At 40.1% G+C, this 21,260-nt stretch overlaps 1 protein-coding gene and 1 pseudogene across 1 annotated transcript in view; one reads left to right on the plus strand and one right to left on the minus strand.

Annotated features, from left to right (window-relative positions):
- The window catches only part of RASA3 (RAS p21 protein activator 3), a 221,817-nt gene that overhangs the window by 175,100 nt on the left and 25,457 nt on the right, over positions 1 to 21,260 (minus strand). The gene's annotated exons all lie outside the window — the stretch shown is intronic.
- LOC115654625 lies at positions 5,755 to 6,093 on the plus strand (annotated as a pseudogene).

A 21,260-nucleotide genomic window follows, 5' to 3' on the forward strand; every position in this document is an offset into this window, starting at 1 on the left:
AAAACCAGTTTCTCCTCCCTTGGTTTTCACACCTCAACTGCTAGAACAGGGCCTCATCCTCCCTGATTGAACTAACCTCATTATCTCTAGCTTGCTTGCATATATATACCTGCATCTGGAAATTTCCACTACATGCATCTGACGAAGTGGGTATTCACCCATGGAAGCTCATGCTCCAAAACGTCTGTTAGTCTATAAGGTGCCACAGGATTCTTTGCTGCTTTTACAGATCCAGACTATCACAGCTACCCCTACGATACCTGAATTTAAAAAGCCACTCGGGGAAAGGGGGTTAAAAAAAGTGTCTAATAAAAGTGAAGCTGTTCTGTACGCAAAGACACTTTGCATTGATCTTTCAAAACCAGAGACTGCCTACTAAGGGTGCATGCATCTGAGGAAGTGGGTACTCACCCAAGAAAGCTCATGCTCCAAAACGTCTGTTAGTCTATAAGGTGCCACAGGATTCTTTGCTACTAATGGTGATGTCTTAAACAGGTTTCACTACAGTTAGCCATTTTCCCATTGCATTCTCGGATAGTAAGCTTTCTGGGTTCCTTCGATCTGATTTTCATTTCTGATTAGTGGAAGACCCTTTGGGATCAACATGTTAACAAGTAACAGCACAGCTCGTTAACTAGTTAGCTTTTTAATTACTTTTCAGCTTGACTTCTATTTTGAAGAACGTAACTTCCAAGCTGCATGCGCAAGAGCTCTTGAGACTTTTCCTAATGTTTTTAGCAGCGCAGGGACTGGCTGTAGATTTTTTCACACTCCTTAAAAGTGATAAATTGTGACCTTGTTTAAAGCATTTGGTTTGTGCAGTTTCTTTTTTTTTTTAATATTATTTTTGTAAGTGAATAGAGTCTGAGTGAGAGTGTCCACACAGGACAATGTAGTTTAACTAATCCACTTTGAATTCACACATTTACTTAATTCAGATTAGCTTTCCTGAATATCCCCATATAAAAACGCTCACAGAAAACATTTTCTCCCAGCACAGACTGAAAGTTTTGAAATCACTAAACATCTGTTGAGGGAGAGAGTGTATTAAAACTGAAGGATGGGTAAAGCAGCCAAGAGGAAGTAACTTTGAGATGTTTTTCCATGTGCTGGGCAAACAGTTAATGATTTAAGCTATTTTTAGAGGAATAATATAAAATTAATTATGTGTATTTTCTGTTTTAAGTGTCCATTAATATGTGACCAAAATCCTATATTGAACATTTTAAGTGTTTCAGAATACCATCATACTTCAAACAGTTCCTCACATGACACTGGTGTTTGGAAGTCTGGTCAGCATCCCTGGCCAACATGTGTAATGTCCTTGTACATTTCTGTAGCATGACCAGGAATAGTTTTCTGAGTTCTCTCTGTAAATATTCTATATAAATGAAATTAAATTTACAAATCACAAAGTATTCATCAAGCAGCCTGATACTCATTTAATTTGTTTCCAGACTACTTCATTGTGTTCAAGGGGCCACAACTGTGTGGAAACAAGACAAAAATGACAAAGGAATAATGCTGTTGTCATTTCCCTGTTTTAAGGCATTAATCATCCAAATCACCATAAAAAACACTGAGACCACTTACTTTATTAGGAAAAGTTCAAATCTCAGAACATTTGTAAGGTTTCATTTACAAAATAAAACCAGATGTGTGATTACAAATATGATAATTGCCTAGGAGTTGAAGCATTGCCAGCAGAATAAGAAACTAACTAGAAATAGTCTGTTTCCTTCAATAATTCAGTTGCCCATAGTTGTCTTTTCTTTAAGACTACTCAATCAAAAATACCAATGTTAATCAAAACACTCACCACTCCTTTGGTCAAGTTTTAGTCCAAGCTCAGACAGAACAAAATTTTCAATCACCTGGCTCAAAAAGGCAGCCTAAACACTTAAACAGGACAAATGGTGTTACTCATATTCAAGGTAACCTTGAAAGCCAAGCTAACTGATTAACATTTCTCCTTCCAAAAACAAGACCTCCCACAACAGCTTCACTATTCTGTTCTCAAATTTAAGACTCATGACGGCTGGAAGTTTTTCTTGGCACCTCTTTCATGTCCATATGCAAGACCCATCTCTTTGCCTTAGGTTACCCTGAACAATGCAAAGTGTTTTGAAAGCCAAAACGTCACACACATTCCGCTCTATCTTGGGGATTAGAAGAGGTAAGAGTAGGGAGACATCAACCTAGCCAGCAGTGAAACTGTGGTACTCTTGTGCAAGGCAATGTAGACAACTGACATTCTTAGATACACTGCTACCTCGATATACCACCACCCAATATAACACAAATTTGGATATAACACGGTAAAAGCAGTACTCTGGTGGGGCAGGGCTGTGCACGCCGGTGGATCAAAACAAGTTCAATATAACACGGTTTGACCTATAACCCGGTACGATTTTTTAGCTCCCAACGACAGCATTATATCGAGGTAGAGGTGTACTAGTGTTCTATTAGTACATGTATTCCTTAGGGTAGGAGTCTCAAAGTCCCGGCCTGCAGCCCATCTGTGGCCCAAGAACCTTCCCACTTCGGCCCGTGGAGGAGAGACCCATGCAGCCACACTGCTGGCTCTGTCTGCTGCAGGCACCACCCCCCACAGCTTTCATTGGCTGGGGGAGAGGGGCAGAGATACCATCACTAGTTGCTGGGCAGAGTCAGCCATGGAGGCAGTGTCACTTTTTTCCCCACAATGAATATAAACAAGTCAAAATACCGAACACAACTATCTGATGCACACCTTGCTGCAATCCTGATTGTTTCAACTGCTCAGTCACTGAGGCCAAACATCAACAAACTGACAGAACTGAAGCGTTGCCAGGTGTCTGCAAACACAAACTCTCTGGCAGTGAAGAACTGTATAAAGTTGTATCACAATTTTATTATTTTTAAGAAATTTGAAATAAAAAATACAATATTAACTTTTTTTTCTGAACACCATCTTCAGTGACATTATTGACCCACTGGGAGGATTTGAGAACTGGCACCGGCCATAAGCTAAATTGAGTTTGAGACCCCTGCCACAGGGGCTTAAGCTGGTAAACATATGCCTAATAAAGGAAATGCAGGAATGTTAAAACCTAGACTTTGGCCTGTCTGAAATGAAGTCCTTTCTTAACGAGAGATCCTTGCTCATGAATTATGCTTTCTTTATTATATCGATTGTTTACCACAGCACAGGAGATTTCTCTTCAGGGAACTCAGTGTGGAACAAGAAACCAGAATGTCATTTCCCTGACAGTGATTGGCTTGAATTTAAGTTATTCAGCAAAACACAGGCTACACAGAGATTTACCCTTCAGAGTTCAGGTAACTCCCAAGCCCTACAGAAGGCGAGTAAGGAACTCTGCTCATAAATTGCCTTGTAATAACTCAGTCAGCTTCCTCTACCATCTGGGGGCACTTACAAATGCATACATTTTAGCTGGATTAAAAACTAGATGCACGCTTGACATCTCCCTTCCTATTTACTCTGCTTTTGTCTTGCTAAGTGAACAAGATCCTTACATCCACAAGCTCTGATGTATGTGACTGTGCATGGGTAGGGGTGGGCGCCTTTTGCATCACTGACCAGACTGCCAATTTTCCATGGAACACTTTCAGGCCGAGCACAGTAGTCAAACTACTATCAAAACCCTTACCTTGAGCTTCGGGACAATACAAAAAAAAGAGTCATGAAATCTGGTTTGTTTGTTTTAAAAGTCTCCCGTATAGCTTTCTCTGAGCAGGGCATTTATAAATCTTTGTTTTTTAAATGAAAGGGCAAATACAGACTCAAAGACAGGGCTATATATATACACACGCTTTCTTAGGGTTATTCAGTTATTTATTATTTGTATTACCATAGTGCCTAGGATCCCCAGTCATGGACTAGGGCCCCATTCTTGGCTCTGTTCAAACAGAACGAAAAGTACCCGAGAGTGCCTAAAATCTAAGCATAAGAAAAGACACAACTGATCAATATAGACAGACCAATACAGAGTACAAGGGAACTAAGAGACAATATTGGTCAGCATGATCATCAGTGCTTTGAGCACACCGGCAGCCTAACCACTGTCAAATTTTTTGCATGCATTCTGGCAGAGAAGCCTTTAAAGAGGGATTTGAAAGAGAATAAGAAGTTCATTTTACAGATATTTATGGAGCGGTCCTCCCAAGTTTCAGGGATAGCATAGCAGAAAGCACAAAAGTGCCTGTTGGAAGATTTAACATGTGAGTGGATGGAAGATGATATGATGGGCTGATCAGAGGAAAAAGTCAACCTTTCAAAATAGAAGGAGGGAATCTCGGAGGAGGGGGATAGCTCAGTGGTTTGAGCATTAGCCTGCTAAACCCAGGGTTGCAAGTTCAATCCTTGAGGGGGCCACTTAGGGATCTGGGGCAAAAAATCCATACTTGGTCCTGTTAGTGAAGGCAGGGGGCTGGACTCAATGACCTTTCAGGGTCCCTTCCAGCTCTATGAGATAGGTATATCTCCATATATAATGGTCTTGAAAGTGAAGTAAAGGCAAGCAGCTTATGTTTGATATGATAGAAAAAGGGAAGCCAGTGGAGGGATGCAAAGAGTGACATGGTCAAAACAAAGGGCAATGAAAATGATCTTTGGAAGGAAAACCTTTCATCCAATAGTACTGCCTGCTGGGGAAAACAGACTTTTAAATTTATTTCACTTGAATCTACAGTAACTGGATTTTTTTTCCACACTATACATGTAATTTCCTGTCATACGTTCCAACAATCTATTTGTATTCATTTCTCTCTTATTATATTAAATACACACACACACGATGCAGCCTACTTGAGTGTTCTCATGGTTGCCACATGATACATTGTGTAAGCCACTTTATTCCAACTTGGAGTGTTTTTAAATGTTGTAAATTCAGTAAAAGATTCACTTCATTGTTTAGCAGATTATATGTGCAAACACATGTACGTTAAAAGCATACAGAAAGAACTTATTAATGCTTGCTAGCCTGCAGTGCCATAAAACCACATAGTAGTAGTTTCTTCACTTTGCAGCAAAGATTTAAAGAGCTATCAAGTTCTATAGCGAGGTCTAATTACTATAGCATGAAGTATTTAAAATGCACTTGCTTTTTTAAAAAGTTTGCTCACTTGCTAAACTTGCCATGTTCTAAGATATATGTGTATTGTAGTCACAAGCTTAAATTGTTGATCTACAGTAAGTCATTTGTCTGCAGACCAATCAACTGCTCGGTGAAGAGAAAACAGTATCATGTACCTCTTGAGTAGGGTTCCTAAACTGTGGGCCACCGGCACAACCATGGGCAGAGTTTGGGAAGTAGATCTGACAACCCTCCAGGATTGTCCTGGAGTCTCCAGGAATTTAAAGATTAATCTTTATTGAAAGATTATGTCATATGATAAAACCTCCAGGAATATGTCCAATCAAAATTGGCAACCCAACTGGGGAGTGGGCAATGCAGTGGCATTGCCCCTCAAATTGTATATGTTGACAGTGGAGGGGCACAATTTAAGGGTTCAGTCACACTCTCCCCCCGCCTGCCCCCCAGCAAGGCCCCCTTCCACCGGCAGAGCATCCGATGACAAGGAATCCTGTGCTGGAAGCTGGTCATCAGCTTTCTTCCTCTTTCCCCACCCCCGCTAGCAGAATGGCAGCTGGCAATGGCCCTTGCCCAGCTCCTGCAGCAGAGGGCAAAGTGGAGTGGCCAGGCAGTGAGTGAGGAGAAGGGGCAGGCCCCACAAGGCAGCAGTTGTCTAGCGCAGCGGTCGGTGGCGGCGGGATGTGGTACGAGATTCTGCCCGGCGCGGCCCTCATGGGCCTGTGCCTGACCATCCCTGGTGTGTCCCTCATCCACATCCACAGATACCTCAACGGGGGCAAGGAAAAGAGAGTCGCTCGCCAACCCTACCAGCGGTACCTGATGGAAAGAGACAGACGACTGTCGGGGGTTAATGAATATTATCGGTCCAAGGGATTGGAGAACGTTGACTAAGAAGCAACTCGTTGAGTGAAGAGTCCTAGCTCTTGTACAAAGCAATTTAGCTCTAGTAAACATGCATATATATTTGATGCAATGTGTTATACATTGCACATAAGCCTGGAAAATAAAGTAGGTTTCTGCAAAAGAAAAAAAAAAAGGCAGCAGTTGCCAGGACTGCTGGAGGATTCACGGTTGTTCTCACTCCGAGCCATCCATGGCTGTTAAGCCCCCTGGTGCATCGGCCCTGCAACACCCCAGGACCAGGGCTCAGTGGTGCCTCTCTGTTTCCGCCTGGACAATGCAGTGATCAGAACTGTCATAGGTAATGGCTGGGAGCCCATGAGCCCTTTCCTCATGCCCAGACTGGGGGTGCCTGTGAGGTGCACCATTGTGCTGGGTAGGCGACTAGGGCAGGGATGCCAGGTGACGAGCTCAAGGCACTCAGCAGGCTGCAAAGGTAGAGGGTGTTGGTGGGAGCTGATTGTGGCACCTGCCTGGCCTTTCACTCTCTTGCTGGCCCTGGTCCGATGAGGCAAGGGGCTGTGTATGCTCCATGGTGCCCCTCACCCTGACGGACATGTGGGAACCCAGGGAGGCCAGGCTGCATGCTTGGCAGCCCCTTGCCTGATTTCCCATTTGATCAGCCTGAGGAGACAATGGCTCGCCTGCCTGGTGGGTGAGCTGGGAGGGGGCACTATCAAACTGCAGATGTTGATACCAGGGGGCATAATTTAAAGGCCTTGCCACCACATGAACACCATGTTTTGTTCTCAGTATTTTTTTTAAAAGTGTAGTTTTTACTAAAACTTTTTGGTTTCAAAGATCTTGAAGCATTTCTTTCAGTGCACTTTGCTACGGATTTCTATTATTACAACTGTTTACATTAAAATGAAAAAACACGTACATTGCTTATTTACAGTGTTGTCGTTTATATGTATGTCATAATTAAAATTCATAATTTTCCTCAAGAAGTGCTAATAGTGGGCCGCAGAGCCTACTGCAGCTGTGCAAGTGGGCCTCAGGGAAAAAAAGTTTGGGAGCCTCTGCTTTAGAGGGTCAGAAAGCCACTGTCGTAATCACTACCACCACACATCAGTTACAGAGCATCCCAATAGTGACAAAAATGGACTGCTGGTATCAAAAACTTAATAGTCAATCTGCCATGACAAACTCAAAGATCCCAGCTTTTTAAATGACATGCTAGCTCAAGATTCTAGCAGAATACTTTTAAGTGTAATTCTAATTTAGAAAAATCAACAATTTGGAGACAGACCCAGAAATGCCTGGGGGGACTTTCAGCCTCCACTTGTATATCCACAACCTATCAGGATCAGATACTGCATGGAGATCCACTAGCACAGACTTGGTGGCGTTCCACTGAATTTGACAGGACTCAGCAGGGATCTCTGGATAATGAAAATCCTGATGCACGATTGTTGGCACAGGTTAAAAAAAAACAAATGCACCAGCACAAGAGCTAATCCAATGGTCAATAGAATGTAATTTACTCCTTCAATCTGCAGTGGCCCCACATAACCATACCTAGCAGTTTTGAGTTTGCTTTGTCTTGTTACAGAAAAATACAGGATGTAACAAAAGCCAGATAGAGTATAAACTACACATATTTTAAACAACTGACATACTTCATCGCTGATTTAATTTTTTAATCTTCCCATTCCTCATAAAATGAAATATAGCTGCATATCTAGGGGAACTCTGCCATCCAACCTTAGCCAAAAAACAAAGAATACAACATACGCAGCTAAACTGAACATTTTTGAGGTTTGTTTTCTAATTCCAATTCAGCACTTTAGAAGGGCTTTATTCAATGTGTAACTGGGAATATTTTATTCCCAACATTATCTACAGATAACAGAATCATGATTTTTAACCTCTTATCAGCTTAAATATTCATCACCTTAATGCTAATTCTCAGTACCAATGGGTGAGGGACAGCTGTGATGTTAAGGAAAAGAGAAAATACAGAATACTCACTATTCACACACAACACACATTAAACAAACCATTAATCATAACAACTTAATAAAAAGAATGAATATTAAGTTATTACTACTTAGCTCTTAGATGTCTAAGATATTTAGGATGCAATTATCACCATCTCCTTTCTATACATGGGAGAAATACACGTACAAAGGGGAAGTCCAGTGGTTAGGGTGTCAGGACATGGACATAGATGCTGGAATGCACCTCTTGACATTAAGTGGTTTCCATCATATACAAGGTTTACAGTTTGGTTCAATGGCTCTCAGCACCCCCACTATACAAATTGTTCGAGTAGCTCTTGATATGGGAGACCTAGGTTCAATTCCCTGGTCAGTCACTGACTTTAAATGACTGGCTCATGGCCACACATGGTCTCTGTCTCCATTCCCAATCTGCAAAATGGGGATAGCACTTCCTTACCTCAGAGGTGTTGTGAGGACAAATACATTAAGACTGTAAGAAGCTCAGAAACTACAGTAATGGGCCATGTAACTAAGATAGACAGATGACGTGATTTTCCCAAGCTCACACAACAGGGCAGTGGTTCAGACAAGAAAAGAAGCCAGATCTCCTGACTTCCAGTTCAGCGGCCTATTCATTGGACTACACTCAATGTCTTGTGAAGAAAAGATATGCTCTGTGCCCCAAAGTTTTTTTTACCTCTCAATGTTTCATTTTTCATACAAACAACATTTTGTCTTTTGAGTAGTTTGCACAAAAAAGTTATAAGAATTCATCTTTCAGTGAAGCCCAGTAACCCAGTTCTGAAAACAGTTGCATAAACCAGGCAAAAATACTAAGACTACTACTACTAGCTTCCTAATTGCTTTGCTAAGAGACTTGTACTTTCATACAAGTTCAGTAGCTCTTCACAGCACCAGTTTAATAAAAGTGTCAAGTATCAGAGGGGTAGCTGTGTTAGTCTGGATCTGCAAAAAGCAACAGAGTCCTGTGGCACCTTATAGACTAAACAGACGTATTGGAGCATGAGCTTTTGTGAGTGAATACCCACTTCGTCAGATGAATTATTTTAATTTAAAAAATCCCTCCTTCCTTCATGTGTATCAGTAATCATTATAATCATTAGGCACTTGGATTAAGGGACTACCATCCAAATACAAAAACAGACTTTTCCAAACTATAGAATCAAATCCAAGTTATGATCCTGGTTACTAAGGGTATGAGATGTTTTAAATAAATAGTATATATTCTTCATGATATTACCTTTCTAAAGTAGGCAAAATTTGGGGCCTAAAAATATTGAATGTCTCCTTAAACAGCATCCAGAGTACACACATCCAAAAAGAAACCAGTAAGTTTTCAGTACAAATGATGGGCTGTCTTACCAGCATTACAAATGTGCACATGTTTGGGGACTGTGGAAACTCTGATACTGCTTGTGGCAAAAATGCAGATCACATAAGCAAAAGAGGTTCCCCATATTTGCCATGCTAATCAGCATGTTGGCCAAAATCCTTTTTCAGCTCAGTTATTTGATACTTGGGCTAAGTAATTTGAAGTTTTCAACTTGGGGTCCTACAAGGGATTGAATGAAATTTTAATTTTTTTAATTTTTTTTTTTAGCTTATACTACCAAATAGTCAATATATTAGTGTCTGAATGATCCAATTGTTTCCAGTTCAGCAGCAGTCTGAGTCCGTTGATGCAAACTTGTGAGCAGTCTTATGATTGCAACAGAGCACAGCAATTTCAAAATCATGATTAAGAGGAATAGAATTGTGCTGCCTTGCACAGCCATAGGGCTCAGTTTTGGAGTATTCTTCCCAAAATACATAACTGAACATCAAACAAGTGATAGAATTTAAAAACAAATGAGCTTTTCCCTAGGCTTATAGATCAGCCACAAAAAGTCTATTTTGTCTTGTATGGGTTACCCATCTATCTTGAAGTGTGTTGATGAGAATTCCTCTTCAAAAAGTTTTCCGTTTTGCCACTGGCATTATAGTTTGACTGATATGAGAAACCAAAGCTAATGTAATCTCTCTGATCATGAACTCCTGATTTGGTGAATGACACTTGGCAAGAATTTGATTTAAGATAAATGTTTCTGATGCACAGCCAGGGAAACCACCACCAAGAGAACAGTCATCATTAAATAAGATATTGTAGTATTGTGATAGTCTCCTATTATATGGTCTGATATTCTACCAGGAACCCTGCCTCATAGGATGGGCTGTGCTCAAGGTATCCACGACCAGGATGTGGCCAATGTTTCAACTTTCTCTCCAAACTTCTAGTGCTTTTTTTTTCCCCCCTTATCTGTTAGTATCAGGAGGCCACCAATCCTGCAGTCATCTCTTCCCAGATTGAAGAAAATGATTTACAGAGGTCATCATTACATCATTCCCAATCTATGTTAAAAGCCCTCCCACCTAAACCCCGTCTGCCTTCATCTGGCGCTCGCTACAAAGAGCGCATCACTTAAAGTATCCCAGCAAGAGGCTACTCACGTGATTGGCTATGGCTACATTACAGCATATGTGAATTAGCCACCCCGAGTGACATAATTTATGCCACTTTAAGCACCAGCATGGACAGTGCTATGTCAGTGGGAAAGCTTCTCCCACTGACAAAGCTACCACCATTCGCTGGGGCTGGAGTAATTAAGCCAATGGGAGAGCTCTTTCTCATCTGTTTAGAGCAGCTACACTAAAGAGTTAGCAGCACAGCTGCGCTGCTGTAAACTCTCTAATGTAACCATACGGCGTACATAACAAGACTATCCCAATTCCTTCCTCTCTATATCTGGCTCAAGTATTATCAAAAGAAAGGGAGAGGATCGCTACTACTACAGATTATACCACTAGTAGCATTTACCTGTCCCTTTCATAACAAAGCACTGCACAAAAGTGATCACTATTTTCGCTTCCTTGGTACAGAGGATACCTGTTTAAAAATAATCACATTCAGTGTTACACTGACACATTGCTTCACTTGAAAAATACTCACAAAATAAAAATACTAATCATCACTACAATGATTGATTGTTTTCAAATTGTGTTACTTCTAAATATTTTCATGAATAAACTCAATGTTAAAGCTAGTAATGGAACCGCAGGGTTTGGTACCAGACAAGACATCTAATCTAAACTATAAAAATTGGGTAAATGTCTGACAGTACAAAAAAACCATACAAACAAAAACCCTCAATCTTGTCCACGCTTAATTTTAATGGGACTACATGCAAAGGTAATAATTAGCAGAATTAAGTTCCAATTTTTTTCATAAGTGGATGCTATGGAACAGAAACAGTTGGCAGAAGAGAGAATCAAAATAAATGGTACTTAAAGCATCAGTAACCTGCGGTGTGATTTCTTTCTTAAATAAGGTTTCAAATAGTGACTAATTTGATCTCTCAGAGAGAGAACATCACATGCATCTTGGCCTAAGAAACAAGGTTAACCAAGGAAGAATGACTCATTTTATTGTGCATGCAATGAGACAAGAGCCAAATGTTACACTATCCTACTTCACAACCATTCTACCAATTATCTAAAAGAAAAAAAAATGTTTACTATTCCCTGCTCAACTTCTAAGGTAGATTACATAAACCAGGGCATATCAGTCTAAAAAATACAAGAACCAAAAGTCCTCTGACTGCAGGCATTTCATACAAATGCAAATATTAAAGTTTCAATTAGTGCAAACAGCACAGGATCAGTAATTGATTAATCTGGAAGAATGCATTCTAAAACATATATCAGTGATACCTGAAGTAACAATACAGCTGAGATTTCAATAAGACTACGTTTTTAATTATTTCTAGAAACACATTCTTGTGACTTTCCATGGAAAAAAATATTCATGCAAACACTACAAGGAAATTGGATCTAATCCACCTGTGGCAGCACTGGTTTTTGTGCACAAAAACCGAAAGTGTAAAAAAGTATAAACAAAAGTGAATCTGCACAATTTGGAATAAGAAAACAAATCTAAATGTTTATGTAGAAAAGCTATGTAAATGTTGAAAAAAGTTAGATTTTTTTAAATTTTAGTTTTAATAACTTCATTTTATTAGTAACATGGAAAATTAGCATTTAATTCAGGTTTATACAGCTATTTGAAGATGTAGAACTGTACATATGCTTATATTACTAGTGACAGGTCAGGGAATTCAAAGATGTTCATGAGAGGAGCAATTTGCAATTGCTGTGAAAGCCATATGTAGCATTTTTAAATTAATGCATTTATTTTGTATGTACACATTTACATCAGTAGAGAACTCGATACAATAGGGGCGTGTCATAAACAGATAGCTAAGGGTTAATGTCTCTTTCACCTGAAAAAAAAAAAGTAACCTGAAGCACCTGACCAAAGGACCAATCAGGAAACCGGATTTTTTCAACTCTGGGTGGAGAAAAGTTTGTGTCTGAGTTCTTTGTCTGTCTGCCTGCCTCTCTCTCAGCTTTGAGAAGTGATTTCTGTTTCCTGCTTTCTAATCTTCTGTTTCCAAGTTGTGAGTACAGAGATCATAAAAACAATTTGATTTTAAAATTCAGCACATCTCAGGTGCTTCTAACAAAGTAGCTGATGCACTCTCCCATGAGAGTTTCCCAGAATCTAGTAGTTAAAAAGTGTTCTTAAAATGTAGAAGTCTGTTAGTTATATACTTAGTGTCATATGTAAAGGTGCATGTGTTGTAGTAATCTGTTTATTTTAAAGTTCTAGAAGGAAATCGCCGCCAGTGAGCTTCCCACTGTCTGCAATTTGGGGGGCGTGTCATAAACAGATAGCTAAGGGTTAATGTCTCTTTCACCTGAAAAAAAAAGTAACCTGAAGCACCTGACCAGAGGACCAATCAGGAAACCGGATTTTTTCAACTCTGGGTGGAGAAAAGTTTGTGTCCGAGTTCTTTGTCTGCCTGCCTGCCTGCCTCTCTCTCAGCTTTGAGAAGTGATTTCTGTTTCCTGCTTTCTAATCTTCTGTTTCCAAGTTGTGAGTACAGAGATCATAAAAACAATAAGGGTTATTGTTTTTCTTTTGTATTTACGTCTATAGTTGCTGGAGTGCTTTGATTTGTATTCTTTTTGAATAAGGCTGTTTATTCATATTCTTTTAAGCAATTGACCCTGTATTTGTCACCTTATTACAGAGAGACCATTTGTATGTATTTTTCTTTCTTTTAAGACCTGTTGGAGTTTTTCTTTAGTGGGGGATTCCAGAGAAATTGAGTCTGTACTCACCAGGGAATTGGTGGGAGGAAGAAGTCAGGGGGACATCTGTGTGTGTTAGATGTACTAGCCTAACTTTGCATACCCTCGGGGTGAAGAGGGAAGTAATTCTGTTTTCCAGGACTGGGAACGGGGAGGGTGGAGTCCCTCTGTTTAGACTCACAAAGTTTGCTTCTGTGTATCTCTCCAGGAACACCTGGAGGGGGGGAGAAGGGAAAAGGTTTATTTCCCTTTGTTGTGAGACTCAAGGGATTTGGGTCTTGGGGTCCCCAGGGATGGTTTTTGGGGGGACCACAGTGCACCAAAACACTCTAATTTTTTGGGTGGTGGCAGCAGTACCAGGTCCAAGCTGGTAACTAAGCTTGGAGGTTTTCATGCTAACCCCCATATTTTGGACGCTAAGGTCCAAATCGAGGACTAAGTTATGACACGGCCTTTGGTTTATATTGCAATAGCAGCAGGCCTACTGCATAAGAAGAATCCCTGCATAGAAAAGGTTATGCCTGCACAAAAGTCAATATGCATGTGGCTGACTGCAGGATTAGGGCCTAAAAGGCAAGGCAAGGCAAATGATGGTGTTTGATGGGAACAAACATACAAGCACAGAGGTCAGAATGATGATGGAGGGAGGGATTAAAATGAAAAGGCTTTTTAAAAGAAGTGAACATTAATTTTAGTGAGTTTTAATGCTAGACCTAATGAAATATATTTTACTATGCCTATTTCCATTAACAAACAAACATTTTCCTTCTAGTACGATATATATTTAACCCAGTCCTTCCTCCCTTACTGATTCAAGACAGTCTACAATCCACAATTTTTATAGCTGTAGCATGTCAAGTATGCAAGTTAAAAAAAGATGCAGGTAGCTCAGACACAATGTGATAGGTTGTTTAACTATGAAAAGAGTGAATTTGTAAAAACAAAAAAAGACAAGTCATGTTTTTCCCCTCAGATTCCCATATCAAGTATGCTCAGATTTACAATTTTATTAGTATTATTTTACAATAGTCAGCCCTGCAAATCGAGTCTGGGATTAGAAAGTCAAGCTGGATGCTGCCACCTCATGCTCCTCAGTAGCAAAGGTTATTTAAGCTAAAAGAGGCCCTTAATTACACTTGTGCATTCCCCAATTGCCTTCAAATTATTTCCTGAGACACTGGTGTGAATTCACTGTTTGCATAGATGTGGCAGACTGGGAAACAATCCTATCAAATCACACAAGTTGCAACAGAATCACAGCTCATACAATCTTAGCTATTCTTGCTCTGATGTATCAGAATAAGAAGCAGTAAAACCTGACACCAGTAAATGGGACTTTGAATACACACTGAGAATAAATCTGAGTAAGAAGGTGCCATTTTTACAGTAGATTCCATTACGTTTTAGACACCAGATTCAAATAAATCTGTGCATGTTTTAGTAGTTAAAAAGTACCTGTGGGAAAAGCAGCTGTGTGACTTGCAAAAAAGGCTATATAATGCCTTTTCTGGAAGATAATCAGGATAGCTGGCTATTCAGCCTCATCATCAATTAGATCCTGACTGCTTCATTCTATGCACTATGGAGTTTTAAAAACAAAGTCATCAAAATGGATCTATTTATTTTTTAAATTAAACTATGTTCTTAAGCTCTTACATTTAAAAGAACTGCTTTGGCTTCTTGTCTCCCTATGCCAGAAGATGTCTCTTTTGGTTAAAGGTCTAGTTCCATTCCCAGCTCTGGCACAAACTTCAGCTGTCATTGCACACAACACCACACTTAATCTCTGTGCCCCAGTTTCCCAAAAGGAATGATGTGAGAATGTTTGGAAAGTGTTTTCAATTCTTTCAGTGAGAAGCATGATTGACGTATTGTCATTATGTGCTCAAGTTTCTAATACCACTGCTCCATGAGGTGCAGCAGGCTTGATGCTGCACAGAGCTTGCAACTGAAGAGTAACTGCAGGGAGTCTCCCATAGGTGCAGTCATTCTGACCCATACTTTGTGACTGGATTCACTGTCATGAAGATCCTGCAGATCAGCACTCCCTTTGCAAGCCCCCAACCCTGCTCCCCAGCGGAAGCTCGAGGGCCGGATTAAAACATCTGGAGGGCCAGATGTGGCCCTCAGGCCGTAGTTTGCCCACCCCTGACCTAACTACATTGGAGGTTAGAGGAAGAAAGAACTGAAGAAAACAAGCCATCCAGGACCCATAGACACACCATGGAATAAAAGGAGATGGGAAATCCCCAAGACTTGTAACAAAGAGCGGTAGAGAAGAGAGTCCATCCTCCTCTGCAAGTAGGAGGGAGCTAATTATAAATATTGCCATAAACATATACTGCTATTACTTAACATATTTAAAAAAAAAAAAAAAAAAAAAAAAAAGGTCAGGGTTACTACTCCAAAGCCTTTTACCATAAAGAACATCACCTCACAGACTGTCACTGCACTTTCTTGTGCCCGAAGTCAGCATAAGGTGGCTTCATGAAAGGTGTTCATTTTAAGGATGAAAGTAAGGGCACTGTGTAGGGAAGTAGGAGGCTGCGTCAAGCACAGGGCAGCAATCTACACGGGAAAAGGACAAGCCTAGGAGAAAACCAAGGGAACATCTGTGGGGGGAAAAATATGGAGGCACACAGGACTGGAGGTGCAGGATGAAATGAGAGCAGATAAGCTAATAGCATTTTCTTGCTCCATCTGGTGTCCTCATCAGCAAGAGCAGGGGATTTACAACATAAAACAGCTGATCCCACTTCTATCAGCCACAATGGGGCTACTTTCTTTGGCAGATTAATATTTAATAGATTACATTTTAAAAGTTTTAGAATCTGGGAGAGTTCAATAAGCTACAAATTTAATATGCTCCCCAGCACGCGTGTGTCAGCCATCCAGCATTCCATAAACACACCTCTGATGTGCCAAGGCACTGCTTGCTACACTCTACTCCTCACTATACGCAGTCTGTACATACTGGTCAATAAGAATTTTAAAGCAAAGTGTATTTTATTAGATCAGAAGTCAGACATTGGATCCAAAACTAGGAGCTATTTGGGATTCAAATGTTAAACATTCAGCTAGGGAAACTTCTTCCCTTCTGACTTCTCTTTATATGTACAAAGAACAAGAGTACTTGTGGCACCTTAGAGACTAACAAATTTATTTCAGCATGAGCTTTCATGAGCTACAGCTCACTTCTTCAGATGCACAGAATGGAAAACACAGAAAAGAGATATTTATACATACAGAGAACGTGAAAAGATGGAAGTATGCATACCAACAGGAAGAGTCTAATCAATTGAGATGAGCTATAGTCAACAGGGGAAAAAAATCACTTTTGAAGTGATAATGTACAGTATCTCGTTACTAAACTTTTTTTGGTTTAAGTAAAAAAGGGCTTTGTTTCTTCTTAGTCTCTTCTTTTTAAGTTCCAGGGCTACTCGCTCCTGTAGCGAATATACTCCTATCTTGAATTTAGAAGTGGAACATAGGATATTTGATTTAATGTGAGGAAACAGAACTCAGAGGCCTCTATTTAGCTGAAGGGATTTTCTAGAAGGCAGGCAAAAACAGCTTTCAGAAAAAGGGACATCAACTTACAAGCCAAATGTGGTTTTGGTTTTTTTTTTAAAAAACCACTATTATAGTCAGCTCAGGAGTTGGTTCTCTCTGCATTCAGCAGTAGCTTGTGCATTGTCAATTTCTCTTAACACATGGAACAACTTGCAAGATTGGGTTCTTGGTGGGTGTGGGGTTTTGCTGACACAAAAGAAATATTCTTTTAAATAGGAAAATGTGATTGTGAAATCACAAACACAGGGTTCTCAGGGAAGGTACTGGACATGAAACTAGTTTTTTTTTTTGTTTTTTAAATTGACTAGATTTCAGGTTGATGTCTTAAAATAATTCAAAAATGTAATACCCACCCCATTCCAGACTACATAAATCAGAAGGGGAGGATTTTTAGTAAGCAATAGTGAATTCCTTGCTAATTTCCAGTAAGATGTATAATTCAAACTGTAAATTAGTAACAAATTTACAACATGCACACCCAAAGAGATTGCAATTTAGCTTCTCTAAGGAGGCTCACTAAATATAGGTTCATAGAGGAAAGTCTCTGATCTATATATGTTACACAGAAATGAAAAGCCACTCTAGTCACCACAAATTTCACCCTGGTACCATCTGATCATATGAAATATCCTGGAAAACAAAATCCACAATCAACCCTTTCATTCCCCAGCACTAAAAATGGAAAATGAATTCCAAATATGTCTTTATAGATGTGGCAATGCATGCTAAACATGAAATTACCAACATAGTGTCTGTGATGTGATGCCATTGTTGAATTTATTCTTTTGGCATGAATATACTGTATAGTTTCTAAACATTCACTAGAAATGTAGGCTTCTCTCTCAAGTGAGGATTCGCTCACTAACACATATGCAAGCTCAAGATACACTGACCTGTTAGGCTTTATTAAAATACTAGATTGGGATTATTTACAACAGCTGTTGACAGGCTTCAGACTAGAAGGAAACAGATGGTAGCATAATAAGAGATAGCCAAATTTAAAAAACCTGAAACTCAGAATACAAAGCTAGCACCATCAGGCTTGTACAATGTCTTTCTTGTCATGCATCTCAAAATGAGGTACTATAAAGTATTATTACAACATACTTTGCCTGCAGAGTATGCAACAACTCAGTATTACAACTCCTAGAGAGAAAGCACCACCTGTAGAACAAAAAACATACATATCAAAGCTGCAATGTATATGTAAAGAATCCTCAACTATAGCAATCTGTGCAGAACCCTAATTTAAAAAAAAAAACCATCACACTGAAGGTGTTAAAATAGAGGCAAGCCTGGATGTACTTGGAACAAAGATCACCTCCTCTGTGTCATACAGGTAATAAGAGTGAAATCTGAGAGTGTTTTCAGAAGTGGAAGGAAGATCATTTAGCCACAGATGTTAAGAACTTTGGTGCAATTTTTGACTCATCAGCATCTTCAAAAGGTACCAACTGTGTATTCTTTGCTACCTCAGTAATCAAGATTACAGACATATGACACAGCAGCAGGAAAACATTTTTTAATTATACCCCAAAATACTAATTCCTAAATTATGAATTTATTCCCCTTTCCATAGCTACGGGTGAGGTTACATAACGATAACAAAATCCCTTTAATTAGGTAATTGTTTTATGTACATTCTATTCTTAAAAACAAACTTTCTTTATAAAGATATTTAAGTTCACTAATTGCCTCATTTAAATATTATTAAAAACACACTGCATGTTGAAATTCTTAAGTTAAAAAACACAATGTTAGACCAACTTCTCGGCAAGATGACAATATGTTTTGAAAGACAATTATAAATATTCTATTATCATTACTGCTCTGGACCTATAAAAGGAACAGCCTAAATTAGAGTAAGCAGAAACTTTAGAACAAGAATGTAAGCCATGTGTACAACCACACTCTTCAAAGATAGAAAGAAAACCACTGATTTGCCCTAAATTTCAGTCTGCTATTTGCACCTAGTGTTTATAGAAGTATGCCACACACTAACCCTCATACTCCTGCTAATCCAGAGTTCAGGTCTCACCGATGCATCTCATAGTATCAAGTTTAGAGTGGAAAGCAAGTTGAGTATTTGCCATTTCCCCAGACTCTTTATGTATGGTCAGTGTACATTACAATGTAACTGTCCCGGATCCTAGTGAGTGTCCTGTGCTGGCCACCCACCAGGGCAGCTGTGAGGGGAATCCAAGCCTGTACGCTCTGGATCCCGAGGGGGTTCAAGCTCCTGGAGCCAGAACAGAGTCCAGCTACTGCCCCAATCTCTGGATCCCGAGGGTAGACTCTCAGGACACAGACTTTCTATCTGGCACCCTCCTCCAAATGTTGGAACCTGCTGTCCAACTGCCTTACCTCTCTGGGAACAGCACTGACCCTTCAGACTTCCTCTTCCAGAGCTGCACCCCAGAGATGGGAAGCTTCTGGTTACAGTTTACCTCTCTCGGGGGCACACAGCAGTTGTGGAGCAGTCAACTCACAAATACTTTGTACAATCTAATCCCTTTATGCTCTTCTATAGTTAATCACATTGAGCACAGGAGAATACAGATCACGCACAACAATTCCCAAACATAACTCCCTCACTAGCTCACGTTCCTTTGTGAGTCCTTATGGGATCATCTGTGATCAGGCAGGCAGCGAAGAAGGCAAGGTCCCCTGTCTCCTGATCTACCCTGCCCCTGCAGTAGCCTCCCTCTTCTTAATCTGATGCTAACTAGCTCTCTTCCCAGTTCCCCGCCATGAGTCCCTTTATACACTCCTGGACTAGTCGCCATCTCCTTTTCTTTGCCTCCTGGTAACTTTCTATACTCTCAACTCTCACTCCTTTTAGACAGGAGGAGTAAGTGTCTTCTCCAGAGGTGAAAGTAACTTACAGGATTTACTGGTACTGCCTGACTCCTGAGGGGTGTGTGGCCTCATCAGAAAGAGGCGTGACCTCAAGCAGAAGAGGCGTGGCCTCTCAAGATTTAAAGGCCCTGGGGCACGGGCTCTGGCTGGGAGCCCCAGGGCCTTTAAATTAACCTGGGGCTCCCAGCTGCAGAGGCCACCGCGGAGCCTCAAGCCCTTTAAATCCCAGCCCCAGCTTGGCTGCCGGAGCTCCCTGGTGGGGAGCCCAGAGTCCTTTAAATCCTCGCCGAGGAAGCCGGTGTGGTCCAGCACGGCGTACTAGCTCTTGCCAGTATACCAGACCAGCTTACTTTCACCTCTGGTCTTCTCCCTGCAAGAGCAAGCCCATTGCCCTCAGGTGATCCTTAAGTACTGATCATTCACCATTGTCTTTAGCCTGCATGACAACACTGCTAATTCATGGCTGATCCACATACATACAGGCTTTCTGTGACATAGTAATTTCATGATACAATTTCATAAAATCATCCACACTTCAGAAATGATACAGAGGGAACATCCAGTTTGTTGCAATACCTACTGACTTTTTAGTGAATTCTTCTAAGCATGTGGACACAAAGGGACACAAATAAAGAGTTAACATCTTTTGAAATTACATGCTACCTCAATTTTTACAAGCCAGTTAAGCATTTTACATTGGCTATTGTACCATTTAAAAAAAAATTAAATTGTATAATCAGACTGGCTAGAGGCCAGTTTTATTTATCAGGGACAATAAAAAGAGAGACACAAAAATGAAAGAAAAAACTATGCATTTGTGCCAATTCATTCGTTATACTCCCCAACACACACACCAGCCATGCCAGATGATTGTACTCAGCCACATTTAGAGATATACCAGAGGCAGAGATCATAAGAGATACTTTTCTTGATGATACCTAGAGCCCTCAAGACTGCATATCTATCACAAAAGCTTATGTCATTTAAAGTGAAAGCTAAAATTATGGATTTCCTGCTATTTCCCTAGAGGCAAAAATATATGTTTGGGGAGTGGGGAGAGGGAGGATGCACAAGTGAAAGTGTTCACTCCAGAACTTTTCCTGCTTGAAATCCATTTGTGATCTTGCTCCCCACAACCAAAACAAAAAAAACTTTCATGAACATGAGTAGGAGGATCTCTATCTTTTAATTGATCACAGCAGTGTGCAGCCATTTAAATAATATACACAGAAACACACATCATTCTCTTGCAGCTGTCACTGTTTAAGAATTCTAAAGGGGGCCATGACTGAGGATGGTCTGTTTACACACACAGTCACTCTTCCCTCCTCCCCCACAAAAAAAATAAATAAATCACTTAAGTAAAACAAACAAGTCATACAACAAAAACATAACTGAAAATTACACTCATCAGGTTTGTAAAAGCCACAAATCACTCTCAGCTCCATGTCATCTGTTATGATGTCTAATGCTTCACCCACTATAATTACATAGTCTCCTCCTGAGAGTAGAGTAACAGTGTATTAATCTATCCATGCTTAGCAGATAAGAAGCTGTTTTATCAGTTGCCCAATACTGAAATATTCTTTCCCCAATTAATAAATGAAACTGCATATCTCCACAGTACTTTGGAAAAACATTCAGGTTTTTCTCTATACAAAAATATCAACTG

This window comes from Gopherus evgoodei, chromosome 1 (assembly GCF_007399415.2).
Source record: "Gopherus evgoodei ecotype Sinaloan lineage chromosome 1, rGopEvg1_v1.p, whole genome shotgun sequence".
Taxonomy (NCBI): Eukaryota; Metazoa; Chordata; order Testudines; family Testudinidae; genus Gopherus; species Gopherus evgoodei.